The sequence below is a fragment of the Thamnophis elegans genome, chromosome 13 (assembly GCF_009769535.1).
Source record: "Thamnophis elegans isolate rThaEle1 chromosome 13, rThaEle1.pri, whole genome shotgun sequence".
Classification (NCBI taxonomy): Eukaryota; Metazoa; Chordata; class Lepidosauria; order Squamata; family Colubridae; genus Thamnophis; species Thamnophis elegans.
Genome location: NC_045553.1, coordinates 20,886,202 through 20,907,601, shown reverse-complemented (window position 1 = coordinate 20,907,601; position 21,400 = coordinate 20,886,202). Strand labels below are relative to the sequence as shown.

The following is a 21,400-nucleotide window of genomic DNA, read 5'->3' as shown; positions in this document are numbered from 1 at the left end:
GGCAGCTCTATGCAAAATAAACAAGATTTTGCTTTTTAGCGATGTACTTATTAACTTAACTATTGTTGCCTTCCTATAACTCTAAAAGTCTCGGGCTGTTTTATTATTTCCTCTTCACCATCAAGTTTAACTTCATAAAGAATGAGTAATTTGAATATAGTGTGCACAGTATTACTCCCAACTGTTAAAAGTATTGAGGCGTTCCTGCTTTGTTCCTTATAAATGCTGACTGTAATGCTCATGTTAAGTCCTGAAAGAACGGTTTATCATTACCTTCAAAAGAGAAAGGGGGGGTTCTTCAAAAAGGTAGTTTACAACCCCCCCCCTTTTCCCCCCTCCAGCTGTTCTGAAAAATCCTCTCCCCAGATTATCACCCAGGGACATTCACTGGGCCTTTCCCAACTCCACCCTTCCTTGAGTCAGCAGAAAAAAAACTGCACTGGCATGAACTCTGCTGCCTTCCTTGCTGATCCCTATCTTCTCTTTGTTCTGACTCAAGACCAAATAATATCAGGTTGGTTCCCCACGTGCAGCCTGAGGCAGACCAAAGCCTGAGGTTGCTTCCTCTGGCTCTGCCCCAAGTCCTTTGCCAATCGCAGCACTGCTGCAGGACCAGTGCAGGACCAGCTGCACAACTCTAGGCGTCACCTCTGTCTTCACCATCTGCTGACTAAGTTAGTTTATGGTTTGGGGTTGTGAGCGGGATAGAGCAGGCTTTTTTGGAGGACGGGGGAATGTTTCTCATAGGGACTTCTCAGAACATTAGATAGCAACAAATAATCCAGTGGATTACATGTGTCATGTTTAACAGCTTTTTACTCTGCATCTCACCTCTCATCCAGCATTTCCTACCCCTTGCAAAAGCCACTGTTTACTTAAGCACATTCCTTTTTTCAAATAAAAAGGTTGCATAAGAATGGATTTTCTGTCCTTTGAGATAGAGGACTCTGGTATACATTCTCCATGCAGTAGATTTAGAAACACGTTACCTCCTGACCCTTATAACCATTCTCCACCCTCTTCTCCCATACGCCTACAATTGCTTATACAGCACTTTCTGTCTTTAATTATTTTATTATTATGATCATGATTGATCACTTATAGTTTTTACGTACACTAAGAGCTTCTGCACTGGAGACAAAGTCCTTGTGTGTCCAATCACACTGGGCCAATAAAGAATATTCCCTTCCCAATTCTAATTCTAATTCTATTCTATTCTAATCTCTTATTCTATTCCATTCCATTCTATTTCAATATAGCTTACTCACAGTTATTATAACTTCACTGAGCTTCTACTTTATTCAGTAACAGCATGTTTAAAACCCAAGAATACTTTTTCTCCCCTCAAGACTTAAATTACATTCCTACATAAGCTCTCATCCAGGATGCAACAATAGCCATCCTACATCAGAAACTAACATACTGACTGGTTTGCTAAGCCAGCATTGGAGATCAGATCAGTGTGTCTTGCAAGCTTCCTTCATGCAAATCAGACTTTTGCCCCACATCCATGGCTTATAGCAGTGATGGAGAACCTCTGGCACATGTGGCACACAGAGCCCTGTCTGTTGGGCACTGTCACTGTCGCCAACTGGTCTTCGCAGGCTCCGGAGTGTCAGAAAATGGCTGGAAAATGGCAAAAAATCAGGCTGTTTTGGGCCATTTTCTGGCTGGTTTGGGGGCAGTTTTTTGAGCCCTTTTGGCCCTGAAAATGGCCCAAAATGGCCTGAAAAGCAACCCCAAAACAGCCTGAAAAATGACCCAAAACCACACCATTTGCTGGGCCCTTTTCAGGCATTTTTGGACTATTTTTCAGGCGAAAAAGTTCTGAAAAATGACCCCAAAACGGCCTGAAAACGGCCTGAAAAAGGCCCTAAAATTGCCCCAAAACAGGCAGGTGCAAGCCGGCCAGCTGGTCTTTGGATTTTCTGGCTTCAGCGCGCACACATGCATGTGCATGCACAAACGTTCCATTTTGGGCACTCAGTGCTGAAAAGGTTTGCCATCACTGGTTTATAATAATAATTAACTGGAGGAGTGTTTTCAGTTTGTAGTTATGCCTGAAGTAAGTGCCTCTTTTACGACTGGGGATGTCCCTCACATCAGCCATTATTTGAAAATGCACACAGCAAACTTTCAAACTCCCACAAGGCCCCCTCAAAGAAAACGATAGGAGAATCCTGTTGCATTCCTCTTTTCCAAAAATTCATACTAATTTAAATGTGGCCTCATGATTAACTCCCTGCCCTTATTAAAGCATCCAGTAGTTAATATGCGCAATAATAAATCCCAGGAAAATAATATGCCCAAGGTGTATAACCAAAGGCAGAAGATATAAGGATTGTTTCATAATAAAAAATGTGGCGTTTACAGCTCTATCATGAAGAGTGCCAGATACCAGATATAAAAATAGGGAAGGGCATCTGTTTCTATTTTGTCTCTTGCCACATGCACACCAGGGAAAATACGAAATGATTAGACAGTCCTTGACTTACAACAGCTCATTTAGTGACTGTTCAAAGTTACAAATGCACTGAAGAAAGTGACTGTTTTTCACGTTTATGATCGCTGCAGCCGCCCCATGATCATGCATTCAAAATTCTGGCTCTGGCTCATACTTATGACGAGTGCCCTGTCCTGCAGTCATGGGGTCCACTGTTTGCAACTTTCTGACAAGCAGAGGGGGAGCCAAATTCACTTTTATTTATTTATTTATTTGTTAGATTTCTAGGCCGCCCAATCCCGGAGGACTCCGGGCGACTTACAAAGAAAGAAAGAAAAGAAAAGCAAAATAAAGAATAATTTAAAAATTTCCAACACAAGGAAAATAAGCCTTCCCCAGATAATAAGACCAATCGGGCATTTAAGAACATGCGCTAAAATAAGCCCTCCGCAAAAAATATTTAAACGCATGTGCAGCCGGTCCCCACCATTTCCTTTTGTTGCTTGCTGCGCAAAGAACACAAGGTGAGGAGGTGAGGCAGGAGGAGGGAAAGGGAGGGGGAACATGCCTCATGCACCCCACACGCCCTTACTTAATGGCCACTCCCGCAACCCAAGCTACTGCTCCCCTTCTGTCACGCTAATGGCCACCGCAAAAAGAGTGGCAGGACCAGAGATGTGCAACACAGCAGCAGCCATGAGGTGACAACGCTCACCACCTCCTGCACCTCAAAAATAATAAGACCTCCCTGAAAATGAGGCCAAAAGCTTATTTCAGGGGTCAAAAGAAAATAAGACCCTGTCTTATTTTCAGGAAAACACGGTAAGCAAACCATAAATAGCACTATGTGTATTTTTTATCTGTGTCTGATAATGGCTGGATCTAATAAAAGTGATCCTAGTGGCAACAGTTACCTGCCAGATGAGAATCTGGAAGAATTCTGCAGGCTTCAATGCAGCCCTATTCTCAAGCTACATTCCTACCCTTTGGGTGTTTGCTCAATGGCCAAACAGCCAATGAGGTGTCACTTCTCCTTGTTTGAAAACAGAGGCTATTGTTCCCACAAAGGGAACACTTATTTGGACACCTGGACAGCTGAATAGAGTTGTACGCTTGACTTGTTTACCACGTTGCACCTCCGGTAAATAATAGGTAATAAAACCTTGCAATTACATTCTTTTTTCCTGCAAAATCTCATTCATGGAACCTCACCACCATTTAAAACTTGTGTTTTCCTGTGCATCCTTCTTTTCATATAAAAGATTCATTTATTCATTCACTCATTATTCATTCACATCTGTTTTCTCATGTATGCTTCCCTACTTCTCCTAAAAGACATAGAAGAGCTTCCTTCTTTTCCGCTGGTTTAGCAGGAGAAATACACAACTTTTAACCAACGTGGGACCCTGGAAATGGAAGGGGTGGTTAATCTTGTAGACCTGTCAAACACTGTCCCAGCAGCACACCAGAGAGCTATCCTTTGCCAGCATCTGGCTATCAGACAGGCAGTTGGAGCTCAGGCTAGTGGTGAAATTCAATTTTTTTTACTACTGGTTCTATGGGCGTGGCTTGATAGGGGTGGCAGGGGAAGGATACTGCAAACTCTCCATTCGCACCCCACTCTGGGGCCAGACAGAAGTGGCATTTGCCGGTTCTCCGGACTACTCAAAATTTCCGCTACCGGTTCTCCAGAACCTGTCAGAACCTGCTGATTTCACCCCTGGCTCAGGGGGACTCAGAATGAACATGGGTTGCCATTCCATACATAAAAGCTATTCTGCGTGCCAAGTAGACTACAGTTTGTATACAGGACTGCTAGATACACAAAGACTTCCTGTCTTTACACTTGACCAACATCTCTACAGCACTAAGCAAAGCACCCTGGATCCGTGTAAAATAGGTAATAAATAACTGTGTTAGATTCCTCTTATCAGCAAAACTGGAGATTCATTTCAGGAGATGTACTACAATAAAAGATGTTCAGATGGATGGTGGGTGGCAGGAATATTACTAAGTGCCCTAACTTCCTCCAGTTTAGGGATACCACTTACTAATAAAGTATTGTGCATAACCTCCCCATTCTGACATTATAGAAATAACTGAAAGGAAATCTTAGTTATATATATTTATATTTTTAAAACTTCAAAATCTCCATCCTCTGCAAATTCTGGTCGGATAGCAACATGTAACATTACTAGCGTTGGAGCCGGAGAAAATAAACTAGTAAGTCTTACTGACCTTTTTTGAATACCTACATAACAGCATATTGTGAACCCAAGATTCCTGCATCAGTTGAGTTATAAATATCTATAAACTTGGTACCACAGGGGTCTCCAAACTTGGCAACGTTAAGACTTGTGGATTTCAAATCCACAAGTCTTGTGGAGTTGAACTGGGAGTTGAAGTCCAGAAGTCTTAACGTTGCCAAGTTTGGAGACCCCTGTGGTACCGTAATGTAATAAACTTTATTTTTATATTTATAAAACAAATCTCAGAAACCTCTGGAGCTTCTACAAATACATTATTCAGCATATAAAAGGCATCTCCAGAATTCAAACAGATGTGTTACACACCTCCGTTTATATAATGTTTACTTTTAAAATGTACCATTGCACAAGTAACATTACTAAAAGCACAACAGGGCATGCCCAGAGGTATTCATTTTATGACAGCTGTTAATACTCAAAGACTCTCAGGTGTTTGTGGACGTAGGTGATTTCAAAATAGCGGATGAGGAAGGTCTCACTATAGTTGTTTTGTACCACAGGGAAATATTATTGCAAAACTATGCCACCTATGGAAAACAGAGAACCATATTTGGAATTACAAAATGAAGGGAACTTGGACAGAAAAAATGGGAAGCATTCCATTCTCAGTCAAAAGTAAAGCAAATGTTATTTCCTGTTTACATATCCTTGAGCATTCAATAGTATTTACACAGGTGCTTACAAAGGACTCCTGTTACAAAACTACCCAAACGTAAACTGGCCCACATCAAGTGAGCTGAGGATAAACTTCAAATCCTGCATAACAAGTAGTCCAGAACATCATGTGGACTTCTTGAAGCCTCCTCCTGCCAGGAGCACATCCTGAATTTCAGATGCTTCCCCAATATAGGTAGTCCTCGACTTACAATAATTTGTTTAGCAACCATTCCAAGTTACAACAGCCCTGGAAAAAGTGACTTATGACCGTTTTTCTGCACTTTTTAAAATTTGGATTTTGGGCAACTGACTCATATTTATGACAGTTGCAGTGTCATCTGCATAGCTAGATTCAATTAACAACCGTATTACTAACTTAACAATTGCAATGATTCACTTAACAACTGCAGCAAGAAAGATCATAAAATGGGGCAAAACTCAACTTCAACAAATGTTTCACTTAATGACACAGACTTTAGGTGCAATTGTGGTCATATGTCAAGGACTGCCTGTAATCAGTCTGGCATTCAGCAGCAGCAAGGCAAGCTTCACAAAAAGGTACCCAAGTTAACACAATACTGAAGTCATATCATACAGCACATACTTTACGTCAGAGGCTTCGGGCACTAAACAGAACACTATTTCTTCCATTTTTAACTGTCAATAATCAGTCAGCCATAGAAGAGACTGGAATGAGAGGGACTGACCCAGGGGTGAAATCCAGCAGTTTCCAGAGAACCATTAGCGGCAATTTTGAGTAGTTCAGAGAACCAGCAAATGCCACTTCTGGCTGGCCCCGCCCCCCTCTATTCTCTGCATTCTGAGTCCCAGCTGATCTGGAGGGAATAGAGATTTTACAGTATCCTTCCCCTACCATGCTCACCAAGCCACACCATGCCAACCAAGCCATGCCCACGGAACCGGTAGTAAAAAAAAAATGAATTTCACCACTGGACTGACCTCAAACCACCCAGTAGCTTTCCATGGTAAGGATGTCTGTGAGCCTGGACCTTCGGACCTCAAGCGAGCATCTTAACCATGTGCCACTCTTATTGTTCCTTTCTAGGGATAAAGCACAGCTGAGAACTCCCATCCAGATAGGAACTCAAACCTTTCCAGCTTAGCGAATGGAGTACAGTCTCCCGCTGCCAGGGGAGGCTCTACACGGTTACTAAGCCAAACCAAATAAACGAACGGTATGATGATGGTTTTATGCAATCAGTGAAGTTTTGGCTCTGCCCCAAAGTATAACTTGATCCTTCAATGCGCAACCTTCTCAACGAGAAACAGCCATTGTCAGTGGCAGCTGCTCTGTCCGATGTTCAAGGGTCTCCAGCCAGCTACTGATCTCACACAGATTTGGAGGGTTCAGGCAAAGGACGGAGTTTGCCCCAAAGCTTCTCCCAGATCAGTTAGAACAGGGGTGTCAAACTCAAGGCCTGCGAGCCGCATCCAGTCAGCAGAGCCATCCTGGAAACAGTGAAGGACTGGCTTGCAGTGCCTCTGCCAGTGAAAACGGGGTGTCAAGCTCCGTTTCCGACTGCGACAGACTCCTGAAACCCTCTGCCAATGAAAACGGGGTGTCGAGCTCCGTTTTTGGCTGTGACGACCTCCTGCAACGCTCTGCCAGTGAAAACGGAGCTTGGTAGGGCCGTGCACAGACCTCCTGAGCTCCATTTTCACTGGCAGAGCGTTGCATGAGGCCGTCACAGCCGAAAACGGAGCTCGACACCCAGTTTTCAATGGCAGAGGCACTGCAGGCCACCACAGGCACCAACACAAGTGATGTTGAGCTAGCCACACCCACTCCCCCCCAAGGTCAAACACAAACGCAGCCCTCAATGAAATCCAGTTTGACACCCCCTGAGGTAGAACAATACAGCACAGCAATATTCACTGCTGACTGACCATTTGAGGGAAAGAACGTTGGTCTTACCTGAACGTGTCTTTTCAGGGGAAGAGAGGGAGTGGTCACGTGTGGGTATTCTCAAAGCCTGATTGGTCCAAAGACTGAGAGCAAACTTCTTAAATACTCCTGCCTTCCATTCTTGCCTAGTTTCCTCGAAGGCGAACAACAGAACTGAAACAAAAAACCAATAACAAAAACCCCGGGAACCACCCGGCCCTCCCCTTGGCCCCAACAACCGAAACAGGGCAGGCCGTGACCACTCCCTCTCTTCCCCTGAAAAGACACGTTCAGGTAAGACCAACTTTCTTTTTCCAGTGGAAGAGAGGGAGTGGTCACGTGTGGGACATACCCAAGCTTAGTCCCAGGGAGGGAAAAACAACAAAAACTATGGCCCAAGGGGAGTATCAGCTGCCACCTTCTGCAGGACCCTCCGGGTGGAGTTGCCACTCACCATTGTCCAGGGTCACCCGACTCAGCCGTCCACCTGGTGGTTGGAGAGACCGGAGAAACCAAAGACAACAGGTGCCTCTCCGCCCAGGAGCTGAACCTCAGGGCCTCTAGCCTGAGAGCCCGAGAGTGAGTCCCCCCCTTGACGATTTATGTGGGTCTTTGTGGCCACATTGTCCGTCAGGAGAAGCACGTGACAACCCTCCACAGAGGCCCGGAAGTGTTGCAGGGCTAGGTGCGCTGCCTTCAATTCCAACCAATTTATATTGTGTCGGAGATCTGAAGATGTCCACCTACCCTAGGCCAAGTGAGAGCCCACCAGGGCCCCCCAACCGAAAATACTCGTGTCCGTGGTCACACTCTGTCCGGTTCCCAGAAGGAGCAGCCCCGTTGGATGGCTGGAGAGATCCACCACCTGAGGGAAGCCCGGATCCCCTAGAAGGCGAAGTGTCCAAAGTGAGTTGCTCATCCTTCCCCTCTGGAAAGGGATGAGCTCCCACTGTAGGGATCAGAGGTGGAGTCTGGCCCACGGGACTATCCCTATACAAGAAACCATCTTGCCTAACAACTGTGACAATGTGAGGACTGAAACTAACCGACTTCTGTGAACCTTTAGTGCTAACTGTTGCAGACTTGTCTGGTGGTCCGGGGACAGACATACCACCCCAACACAGAGTCTATGACTGTCCCTAGGTGAAGAATGCGCGTGGAAAGGGAGAGATAGCTCTTGGGGAAGTTCACCGAAAACCCCAGGGATTGAAGACTCCGAATGGTGAGTCGAAGATCTATGACTGCCTGAGGAAGGGACTCTGCTTGAACTAGGACATCATCCAGGTAGCATTGGAGTCTCACCGGGACGAAGCACAGATGAGCCCCCAATGCCGCTAGTACCTTCATAAATGCCCGAGGGGCCGAAGCCAACCCGAAGGGAAGAGCCCTGTACTAGTAATGGCGGGCCCCATGCGAAAATCTCAGAAACTTGCGATGAGCTGGGAGAATTGGAATATGAAGGTAGGCCTCTGTCAGGTCTATCGATGCTAAGAAGTCCCCCCTCCGGATACCTTGAAGAATAGACTTGAGGGAGGACATCTTGAAGCACCTATACACCAGGAAATGGTTCAGGCGCTTGAGGTCCAGAATTGTCCTCCAGACCCCCGAACTCTTTGGAACCACAAACAGGTTGGAGTAGTGGCCCCGACCTCGTTCCGCATGGGGAATTGCCTCCACCGCCTGAATGTCGAGAAGGTGTTTTATAGCCTGATCCATCAGACAGCGGCGCTCCAGGCTTCGCGATGGAGGGAACGACCTGAAGAGATTTGGGGGGTGGAGAGAAACTCTAACCTGAGACCCTGACGAACTGTGGACCTGACCCATGCGTCTGACGTGATCTCGTCCCATTGATCCGCATAGAGGGACAGGCGGCCGCCTATGGGACGACTCGGGTTCGAGTCACTTCCCCCTGCGGAAAGGGTGACCGCCGCCAGCTCGAAAGGGCCGCCATGACTGATGCTGGAATCTGTTCCGGTCTTGATAGGACGACCGAGAAAACTGTCTGTCAGACCTGAAAGAGGAGAAATGTTGATGATGGTCAAAGTCAGGAGCCCTATAAGACTGCCTATAAGGATGAGACCGAGCCTCAGACTTTTTAGCGTTAGACGGGAGAACCTTTTTCTTGTCTTTGTTCTCGACTAGAATGGGGTCGAGACCCTCCCCAAAAAGATTTGGACCCTTAAAAGGGGCAGCTGCCAGATTCCACTTGGACTTGTTATCCATTTGCCAGTTACGAAGCCATAAGAGATGGCGAGAAGTAACTGAGGTGGCTAAGGTGCTGGACGCAAATTTAACCGTGTCCAGAGTTGCATCAGCGGAAAATTGGGAAGCAGCAATAATTTTAGCCAGGTCTTGGTGGAGCCATTCGTCCTGGATCGGGATACGATTCTGGAGCTGGCGAAGCCACATGACCATAGTGCGGTTGAAATACGAGGCCGACGCCGCAGACTTTATGGCCCAGGCAGTGGCATTGAAAATTTTCCGTAAGATAAGCTCTGCGCGCTTATCCTCAGGTTTCAACTTATCCGCCACATCACCCGACAACCACTTGTTCGTGGCCACGTTAGAAAACATGGCCATGTCAGGGTCCCTAGGCGGGGGTAGCGTGGGATCCCCTATCCCAATCTTGGTGGTCTTCCTTGCCTTGTTCAGGAGAGTCTTGAACATGGTTGGAGGAAAAAGGCCTGAGGAAGGAGGAGGATCGGGAGGGGCCGCATCCTCGTCCTCCAAGAATCCCATATCCTGGAGATTCTCCTCTCCCATGACCGAAGTCTCGCTACCATGGATGGAGAGGATGCTCTATACTGGTGACGGCCTGGCCCCCCCTGAAGTCTAGAAGAGTGGGAGCTCCTGTCCCGCTGGGCAATGCTCCATGAGATGGCTGCAGAAATAAGTCATTTGATACCTTCAGGAAGGTGGTCCAAATCCTCCATGTCTCTATAAGAAGAGCTAGGACACTGAGGTGCCAACCTGCGTGAAGAATAAGGCCCCCTAGATGTCCCCTTCAAGGGATCCGAAGAACTCCCCCTTGCCAATTTTGGAGAGACTGAAGGAGAGGGAGAGGGAGACCCCCTCTGCCTGGAATAGCTGCGGGACCTGGCCGAGGAGGCCGAGGGAGAAGGACTGAACCCCCAAGGCGAAGAATGCACAGAAGGGGGCCTGATTGGTGACCTGGACCTGCTGGCAGAGGCAGGCCCTGCAGACTTGGCCTGTCTCTCAGCCCTGGCGAAAGTCTTCTCCAGGGCCCTGTGCCTCCTGGCCTCCTCCCTCATGGAGACCCTAGAGGGGCGTTGGGCTGCTAAAGGCCTTGCTGGGGGATCCCCGGGTCTAAACCCCTGCTCCAGGCCCTCTTCCCCCTCATCGGGCCTTCTGCCTGACCCTGGGGAATTTCCGAGCCCTCCTCCATCGCTCCACGCACGTGTCCTGTAGCATGGAGTCAGATAGAAAACCAGGCCTCTGTAGGCCCCACCGGAACCTGAGCTTTTGAAGGGCGAGGGAAGAACTAGGCCAAACGCCTCGGCCTGGGCCTCCCGACCGGCTCTGTAGATAAAGGCCTCGTGCACATGGCGGCAGTTAAAATGGCCACCGGACCTCGAAAGTTGCTGGCGCGGAAGGAAGACGCCAAAACCACGCTTAGAGGCTCTGCCTGGTCCTCGGGGGCAAAAATGGGCCTTGTAATGATGGGGGGTCTCGCGGCACACAAGATCGCACCTCCCCCAAGTTGTCCGATAACGCTGATGCACCTCCCCCAAGTTGTCTGATAACGCTGACGCAGTCAGGAGAAGCGCGTGGCAGCCGCCTGAATCAAACGACGGCTCTGCAGGCAGCTCGCGCACACCTCATGGCACTGACACCGCTCCCTCTTGCCGATCGCTGCAGAGGGAAAACAGCCTCACCCGCAGCTGTGCTAGGAGCATGGCACCCCCACAGTCCCGGGGATAGTGCTAAGGCTCCGGGCCCGCAGAGAGAAGGATGGACGCCCCACAGGGCCCTCCCTGACAGCCCGAGGCAGAAGGACTGTCCCTTGGGCAGCAGCTGCAATTTAGAATTTAAGAACTTTTAAAATGCCCAATTTAGCCAAATACAAGACCAGATTGAATAAATAAAATTTCCTACCTAGATACAAATTCTCAAACAGTGCTTGGACCAAGAGACTGAGAGGAAATTGGGCAAGAATGGAAGGCAGGAGTATTTAAGAAGTTTGCTCTCAGTCTTTGGACCAATCAGGATTTGAGAATACCCACACGTGACCACTCCCTCTCTTCCACTGGAAAACAGGCTTTGGCCCCATTTAGCAAGGCTTACCTCGCGTGACATGTGTGGAGAAATGGCACAGCAATCTGTTGACTCGCCATCTTCTTGTGCGGAGAAGCTAAAAAAGGAAGCTAATTTTAATGAGAGGTGAGGAAGGGAAGCCGATTCTGCAGGTTTTGTAAGGGTAAGATTTAATATGCAAGTGTAAGATACTCTCTTGGAGATAAGAATCCCCATTCAACTTGCTCGAGGTTTTTGTTGCAATTATATTTGTGAGTGACAGCAACTCATCACTTGCCGCTTCTCCCAACTGCTATGTAGATTATACACTGGCAAAACTGGATTATATAGGTCTGTTTCTTTCACACTTTATTTTTTGTTTGAACGTTTAAGCAAGAGTGGGCAACATATAAATTCACTCAAATGGAACCTTTGTAATGGAACTTTGCTTCTGCTCTGTTTACATACCTCCTGTTTTGTACAGTATCTATCAATTCAGAGTATGCTTTGAGAAGGTTCAGAATTCTGCCAAAAAAGGGAGGAAAAACCTGTTTGATACTGGATTTTATTACTGGATTTTACACAACATGTGAATTAAGCCTCAGCATCAATCAGCAAACTGGAAGTCAAGGTGATTGAAAAATGAGAACATGATCTTTCAACAATTTGGGGACAGGAAGTCTCATTATTTTAAGGACTGAGATGCAAAGTATAAAGGATGAGTATTCCCCAAATAGATGCTGCTTAGACTTCCTATGAGCTGGCTCAGATCACATCATGAGCTTGATTTTACTAAGACCCCAATTTCTTAGAGCTGAGGAAACGCTATCTTGTTCATCTCATTTCATGATTGAGAATCTGCAGAAAACAGGTACAACCAAACACAACCAGCAAAGTAAATGTTTTTGACCAGATCAAGGTACTGTCTACATTCATCCACAAAGAAAGCAACCCTAATCTCAAGGTAAAATATCCTACTTGTGTGCATGGGCCATTACCAATATTAGGGATACACTTCAAGAATTCTGCTATTGTGAACAGTGCTCTGCAGAAGTATTGGAGAACAGAGCCAAATTCAAAAAAGCTTACAGTTTATAATAAATATAGAGTTGGCAAGAAATTTTAAAAAGTGTTGCTGTAGCTATTTCTGGCAGACTTCATAAACCCATAGCAAAAAGGATTTTAAACTATAACCAATTATAATATTAAAAGGGTGGCTCAGGGGCTAAGACGCTGAGCTTGTTGATCAGAAAGGTTGGTAGTTCAATGATTCGAACCCCTAGCACTGCGTAACCGAGTGAGCTCCCATTACTTGTCCTAGCTTCTGCCAACCTAGCAGTTTGAAAGCACGTAAAAAATGCAAGTAGAAAAATAGGGACCACCTTTGGTGGGAAGGTAACAGCGTTCCGTGCACTTTTGGCGTTATGTCATGCCAGCCACATGACCACGGAGAGGTCTTCGGACAGCGCTGGCTCTTCGGCTTTGAAATGGAGATGAGCACCGCCTCCTAGAGTTGGGAACGATTAGTACATATGTGCGAGGGGAACCTTTATCTTTACCTTAATTATATTAACAGCAATTTAATCAATAGTAATCAACAAATTATCTTTCCAAGGCCACATGCTATTTATATTTATTTTTATCCTGGGTCATTGACAAGGTTATTTTTCGGTGGGAAAATCAGAGTGAGTTATCGGGAAGAAGAATCCTTGCAGGGCTAAGGAACAAGACTTTCTTCAAATGTCATGGGCACTGACCCATTAAAGAACCATTATGCAAGCTCACCATCCTTGAATAAAGCTTCACTGACAAAAAGTAAAGAATGCAATTATATCAGTGTTACTTATTTTGAAGTGAAATAACAAAATTAGGGATTTCTCAGTGAAAAAAATTGACCAGTGAGAAAGCATAGATAATTCTTATTTGAGCAAATTCGGTGTTTTCAATCCGCAGCATGAAACAAAAGGAGGGAGCTGCACCAAGCATGCAATTCCTCGGAACACTGAATACAGCAGACTTGGAAGGAAAAGATCCAAACCTTTGAACAACTTGTTCATTTCAACATGACTTGCAAACACAAATTTCAATCTAACTCCTACATTCTCTAACAAAACATCCCCTGAATTTTTCATATCAGATGACAGAATGTTTTGGATAAGCCAAAGGCATAAATTTCCAAAAACGTTTGGCACCTAATTATAGCTGGAGTTCCCTTATATCAAAACTGTCAGCAGCTTGTTTGTTTATACAATGAACAAGAACACACCCATTCATATAACCATAATTATTTTACTTAAAGGCTTTATTTTAAGTTGTTAAGGCCCTAGGTGTGGCAATTCAAGCATAACAATGGAAGTGACAAACCCCTGGAATAGCAATAGCAATAGCAGTAGACTTATATACCGCTTCATAGGGCTTTCAGCCCTCTCTAAGCGGTTTACAGAGAGTCAGCATATTGCCCCCAACAATCCGGGTCCTCATTTTACCCACCTCGGAAGGATGGAAGGCTGAGTCAACCCTGAGCCGGTGAGATTTGAACCGCTGAACTGCTGATCTAGCAGTAGCCTGCAGTGCTGCATTTAACCACTGCGCCACCTCGGAAGACAACAGTGTTGCTTTTAAAGTAGTAATAAATATCTGTAGTAATAAATGTCACACAATTTGTGTTTGTACTTTTGAAAGTGCTAAACTAGCAATGACGGAACAGCACAAATTAGACCCCAATTCTAATAATTTTATTTTCAGTAAATTTCATTATGGACTATGTTGAAAAGAGTTGGAAAATGTAAGTTTTTGATTCTAAAATTAAGTTTCAATCTTAACCTAATTCAATAACTAAAGGATCACATTAAAAAGGAACAAAACACATATACTGTGTTAAATTCTAAAGCAGTTTATTTTGGCTTGGCATATGGGAATCCAGACAAAGTGTATATTCAGATAGAGATTAAATTTATGCCCACTTTGCTTTCAAGAGTTTCTTGAATAAATCACAGTAGCTAAATTCAGACATCACATTAAGATTTGAATTTTCAATTGTGGATTTACGTAATATGTGAAACTAAAACTCAACAATTACACCATGGGTTAATATATATGAATTAAGCCTTTATATACAACTACACGTACCTAATACTTCTGCACATCCCATAGTGTTGCTTGTCCAACTCTGTCTGATTGCAATCAAATCTATTTCATTTAAGAAATCATGGTTTATTTCAAACCAGAAACCATAACTGAATTATGATTGTTACTGCCCTATAAAAGATTACCTGATCGAACAGGACATAAAGCTGTGTCTGAAAGCTGATTTATGTTTTATCTTGCCCCTCTAATCTAGAGTCTCTGAGATTGGGCTGTCTAATTTTGATGACAAATTGCTGCAACTCATTTTTTTTCTCTCTCTCTTTTTTGCTGCACTTTTGGCAGGATTATGTAAATATATTGCTTTGGCCAGGCCATATTTTAGCAGGCCAAATATCACTTACAGAATTGAATTATCTGTTTGTATCCAGGTTCATTGTATTACTTTACCATACAGTATTGTATTCAAAACAAACCTGCTCAGAAAAGCCAATGGAATTCCCACTGCCTATTTCTACATGAAGGTAAATGGTGGTGAAGCCATTCCAACGATGCAGCCGGTAAAGGCAGTTAGCTAAATTCCTAGTTGCAAGAGGCCAATGGAAGCCATAACCAAGCTGAACTTTGTCTAGCCTTTCCGACATCAGCCTACGCTGGCTAAGTGCTGCCATCTGCTGTGACTACACACATGCATAACCATATACAATACACACACACACCCATAACACAGACACATATCACTACATTCTATTCAAATTCTCCAGTTTGTCAGTATGTAATCTTTAACTGGGTGATATGGTGCATCTGAGGGCAACAATTTTCGAACCAAGGCCCCTCAAATGGGGCAGCTTACAGAATACTCACAAAAGTCTGGAACCCATGACTCCCATAGAACAGAAATTGTGCAAATTTTATAAAACATCTGAGGGAATCCCAGAGCCGTAAGAGACATACAGCCAAAGACAAAGAGGCCTGGTGCCCCAGTGGTTAGAATCCAGGATTGCAAGCTAACTCTGCCCACTGCCAGGAGTTCGATCCTGACCAGCTCAAGGTACAGCCTTCCATCCTTCTGCGGTCAGTAGATTGTTGGGGGCAAGAGGCTGACTCTGCAAACTGCTCAGAGAGGGCTGTAGAGAGCATGGTGAAGCAGTATATAAGTCTAAGTGTTATTGCTATTACTGTTTGGTAGAGTCCTTGCTATATATGGCTATATACATTTTAAAAACTTTGGTCCCCTTATTGTACTGAAGTCCTCATCCCCCAGATTTTAAGGCAGTGTTTCTCATCCTTGGCAACTTTTGTGGATTTTAACTCCCAGGATATTCCCCAGCCGTACGTCTTCAATTGGCCACTGTTGGGAAATGCTACTCTTAAGAGCAAGCACACCTTGCCCCACTCAAAAGAATGTGCTGAAGATTTCTATATAAAAACCATTGGTAGCTGTGAGTCTGGATATGATTATAAACCTTTCTCTAAGCTTTCACCAATCCAGAGTCATCAAGGTGATTTGAGGGGGGAAAACAAATCATCAGAAATAAATGGTCATTCTTGGGAAAATTGCTTCCCAGTAACAGCAGACAATTATTATCCAAGAAATCCTCTAAAGGAAACCACTGGAGGAGGACTTCATCAATTTGGGGTGAAGCGGCCTAGTGATCCCCAGCTACGTATGCTAGTCCCATCCTAATCAGAACAGGAAGTCAAAGTCTTGATCTGGTGCCTGGAGGCTTTGGAAGTACTGGATGAGGTAAGAGAGTTTAGGATGAGTCTCAACAAGAGGGACAGGACTGTTTATTTAGAAGGCTCATCTGGATATGACTCTCTGTCAGTTGCAATTAGCTCATCTGATATGTCCTAACCAAGAGGATAAACTCTGGATTCATCCCCACCCAGAAATCTTAAGGAAGCCAAAATCTCAAGGCAGAACTTCTGTTTATTTATTGCATGTATAACCGTCATGTTGGTTTACTTCAATTGCAAACAACACAGTCGTTTAAATAAAATATCTACAGTTGAAAGTAGAATGTGTAAGTATCCAATTAAGTAAGCATCATTAAAAAATAATCAAACCAGATGTCATACCACTCACCTTAGGCCCTCCAGAATATTTCTATTTTCAAGAGCTTCTAAAAAGGCCAAGAGAGTGGTGGGCAACCTAATTTCTAAAGTTGTCTATAGCATAAGAGCTAACTCTTCCATTATCTATCCTTGGAGATTATAACAGCCCTTTCCTATTAGCATTCTGAAAGGCTATTGAGGCAGCCTTTTTCTTATCTTTCAGAATGCAAGAGGCAAACATAACCAAGGCTGGGGATGGGGATTGATTTGGGGGGGGGGGGTTCATCTTATCTATGTGTGTGTTGCATGGTTTCATGAGATGTAACTTGTCAAGGACTATTCTATCAGGTGGCATACAATTATCAAAAATAAATAAAATCCAGGAATCGGAACTCTAAGTCAGAACTCGAATCTCTTATCAGAAAATGGGATGGGTGATACAGTAGCAAAGCAACCATTGCTTACCAAATACCTTGTCTCAAACTTACCAAAAAGCATCCAAATGACTACTGGGAAAAACGTTCTACGGACAGATTTGGGTTTGGCTAGTGTAAAGACACTACAGTAGTGCTCTGGTATTTGAGAAGCTGCCACAAAGAAGAGGGGTGAACTTATTTCCCAAAGCACCAGAAGGCAAAACAAGAAACAATGGATGGAAACTAACCAAGGAGAGAACCAACCTGGAATTGAGGAGAAACTTCCTAACAGTGAGGACAATTAACTAGTGGAATTTCTTGCCTCCAAAAGTTGTGGGTGGTTCACCACTGAAGCATTTTAAGAAGAGACCCATCTGAAATGGTATAGGGTCTCCAGCTTGAGCCAGTTACTAGCATTTTAAGTAAGAATAAGAATTAATACAGGCAGTCCTCGACTTACGACTACAAATGAGTCCAAACTTGACCCGGTGAGGATCGAACTCCTGGCAGTGAACTGAATTAAGCCTGCAATACTGCATTCTAGCCACTGTGTCACCACAGTGCCTTAATGTAACATAACCTTCATCCTAGCTAAAAACTTACATTTACAGGTAATCCTCACCTTGCACAAGAGTTCATTTAGTGAACATTCAAGGTTACAACAGAACTGAAGAAGCAAAATGACCGCTTTTTACACTTACAAGCACTGCAGCAGCCTCATGGCCACATGATCAAAATTCAGTCATATGGCAGCTAACTCACATTTATGACCATCAAAGTCAATGGGGAAGCCAGATTCATTTAACAACTGTGCTGCTAACTTAACAACTGCAGTGATTCTCTTAACAACTTTGGCAAGAAAGTCGTAATTGCCTGGCATAGCAACAGAAATTTTGGGTTCAATTATAGCTGAGGACTGCCTGTATTAATTCTTATTTAAAAGTATACAGGTACACAGCTATAAACTAAAGATTTTTTACAATAAATTTAATAGTGTTCACGTTATTTTTAAATTTCAGAAATTATATTTACAGAGAGAGAAAGTTAGAATTTATGGAATTATGCTGTTAGAAGATAAAAGCCTATATGACCACACACTAGCCTTGCCTATGCCTGGCCCCAGGAAATCCCAGATCACAAAACAAAGCACCACATGGATAAAACTGATAGGAAGTGGCAGATACTAGTAACTCAATCAAAACCATTAGAAGTGCCCCCCAGAAGATGGAGATGCTTTACCCATACAAGAGCCATCATCCAAGGTCGCACACACAGAGGATGAAATTGGCCAAAGGTGACAGTCCACCTAGGTAAACTTTCCTTTCAGGTTACCAGACATCGCAACTATTAGGGATCCCTTCCACGGTGTGATTGCCACCTCCAGCTGCAATATTCAGCCAATTGATAGACCTCAAACCTGTAACATTATCACAATCTTTGATTGGTGTTACTTCACTTTATGCCCTCAGATAAACTTTGTTCTGCTCCAAGCAACACACGTGTGTGTTCTTTGGATGACCCAAACTGTGATTCAAATCCAGGTCTTAATTGACTTTCTTCTAACACACACACTTTTGGTATATACAGTTAAATTTAGGCTCACATTAAGCAATGTGAAGTAATGAAGCTAAACTGCACTAGAATTTCATGAGCTGAATAAATACTGCACTGTACATTGCCAGCATTATTTCCATCCACTGTACTGTATAGAGAAGGGGGGGGGGCACTTGCAGCCTGCAGGCCAGATGTGTCACATGCTGGCCACGCCCACACCCAGTTTAGCAAAAAAGTCACGATATGTCACATGATGCCACGAGTTTCACGTTCCTATATTTTCTATATAGGGGTGTCCTATATTTCATCCCAGACAGCAGATGGCAGCACTGAAGTAGCCTTGGCTGATCTCAAACAACTCTAGGATCCTGCTTAGTACTTTGACGGGAAATATCCAGTAAATCCTCGGGTCATACCCAAACCTGGGAAGCTGAAAAAACACTCAAGACTACAGCAAACTGCTTGTTTACTGTAGATGAGAAAACATGCCCATGGCTATCACCAGAAGCTCAGTTCTACTTGAGAAAGGCTAGGAATTTTACTACTGTACTTTTAAATTCCCAACTTACTCAAAATAGCTAATGGAAAATAGTCACCTACAGAATGCAAAATATTAAAATTCATAGAAGTTGGGTTGCTAGAATAACTTTAAATAAGTAAAACATGAGTTTAGATTATTTTTGACACTTATTATCTATGAGATTATTAATCTTAATTAATAAATTAACTTAAAATATCATTTTAAGAACTATTGTGCAATGTGGTGAATTTTCTTCCACATGTCTTCCCCTCCAAAGAAAATCCACCTGTAGTATAATCAGAAGTAATTGTTTACATTATGGTGTAATCAGAAAAAAATGTTTTAAGATACTACATATTTACATTGAGCTACCTTTTATTCTGGAACCCTTAAATGAGATATATCTGCTTTTTAAAAATATTACTTATTTTTTACTAAACTTTTTATAACAGATTATTGTGATCAATTAGGCCTTATTAAAACATTTTCAATTGTTTTAAAAAGAGTTCTAACTATATTTATCTAATTGAAATTGTAATAGAAAAATTATTGTTAAAACACAGGTGGTTCTCAACTTACAATTGAGCCCAAAATTTCTGTTGTTAAATGAGACATTTGTTAAGTGAGTTTTGCCCCATTTTACAACCTTTTTTGCCACTGTTGTCAAGTGAATCAATGCAGTTGATAAGTTAGTAACATGCTTGTTAAGTGAATCTGGCTTCCCCATTGACTTTGCTTGTCAGAAGGTAGCAAAAAGGGATCACATGACCATGGGACACAGCAATGGTCATAAATATGAACCAGCTGCCAAACAATTGAATTTTGATCACATGATCAAAACTCATGATCACATGAGCAGCTTTGTATTCATTAACTTATTCATTAATTTTTTATGCCGCCCATCTCCCCTACAAAGCGAATCTGAATGGCTTACAGATTTATCATTGATTCTTTGATTCTTTCTCACCAATCCAAGCCCTTTTCAGATAACATTTTCTTTTTCAGGTAAACGCAATCAGCACACCTTTTAATGATTTGTGTGGTTCCTGGCATATTTTTTCATGATGTTATTATTACAGCCCTGCCTGCATTATATTCCTTAATAATTATGCAAAATGAGTTTTCAGTGGATTCACACCATTATTTTGATGATTTGAGAAACATTAATTCACAAAAATATTACTGCATCTCCATGGCCTCACAAACAGCAAGCACAATAAATACATTACTTCTACCCATCAGTTCGCCTATCTTTGAGCTATAGATAAAGACCCAAAGAAAAACAACAACAAAAAGACTGAATCAGAACTATGTCCTATTCCTGCAGCTCCACCCGATTACAGGTGAAACTCAAAAAATTAGAATATCGTGCAAAAGTTCATTTATTTCAGTAATGTAACTTAAAAGGTGAAACTAATATATGAGATAATACTCATTACATGCAAAGCAAAATAGTTCAAGCCATGATTTGTCATAATTGTGATGATTATGGCGTACAGCTCATGAAAATCCCAAATCCACCAGCTCAGAAAATTAGAATATTACATGCAATCAATTAAACAAGGATTGTACATAGAACAATATCGGACCTCTGAAAAGTATAAGCATGCATATGTACCAGTGATGTGCAGTCAGGAGAGGCAGGGCCTCACCACTGTCATCATGAAAAGAAAAAAAAAGGTAAAAGGAAAAAGGCTAAGCTAGTTGCTGTCAGAGTCACAGCAGATGACTCTGCTTAGTGCTTAACTGTTTAAAAAAGCCTCTAAAAAAGTGTCCTCTACAGGAGGAGGCAGGAGAACCATGTGCCTCATTTAGTCTGATTTTATGAGCAGAGTTAAGCAAGGGTTAAAAACTGAAAAATTCCTTATGTAGATGAGGTACATGGTTCTCTTGCCTTCTCCTGTAGAGGGCTTTTTTAGAGGCTTTTTTAAACAGTTAAGCAGAGTCATCCATTGGGGACTCTGGTAGCAACTAGCCCAGCCTGACCTCAGCAGCTCTTGCCTTTTTCCTTTTACATTTTTACATTTTCACGATGGCAGGCAAGAGTAGAGTTGAAATCCTCTGTGAAACAGGTGGAAAAGGTATGTGGGTGGGAGGGGGATTAATTCAAAATTAATCCTCCTGGTGCAATTTTGTGTCTCTGTGTGTGTGTGTTCGTGTGCTTGTTTGAGAGGGAAGAGAGGGAAGGGGGTAGGAGAGGCAGGGAGGGCAGCCCGCCAGCATTCTCTCTCTGTGTCCGCG

At 43.4% G+C, this 21,400-nt stretch overlaps 1 protein-coding gene across 8 annotated transcripts in view; it reads right to left on the bottom strand.

Moving 5' to 3' along the window:
- The window catches only part of SLC23A2 (solute carrier family 23 member 2), a 75,153-nt gene that overhangs the window by 49,589 nt on the left and 4,164 nt on the right, over positions 1–21,400 (bottom strand). Inside the window, exons 1-4 of one of the 8 annotated variants that reach the window (XM_032229408.1) lie at positions 11,996–12,066; positions 11,579–11,645; positions 9,065–9,284; positions 8,021–8,158 (exon numbers count right to left, since the gene is read on the bottom strand). The exons of 1 other annotated variant lie outside the window; for it this stretch is intronic. The gene's annotated coding sequence lies outside the window, so the exon portion shown is untranslated. Of the gene's footprint in view, positions 1–3,357; positions 3,913–6,327; positions 6,509–8,020; positions 8,159–9,064; positions 9,285–11,578; positions 11,646–11,995; positions 12,067–21,400 lie in introns of those variants that run through there. 6 more of the 8 variants (XM_032229411.1, XM_032229410.1, XM_032229413.1 and 3 more) reach the window with 6 other exon arrangements.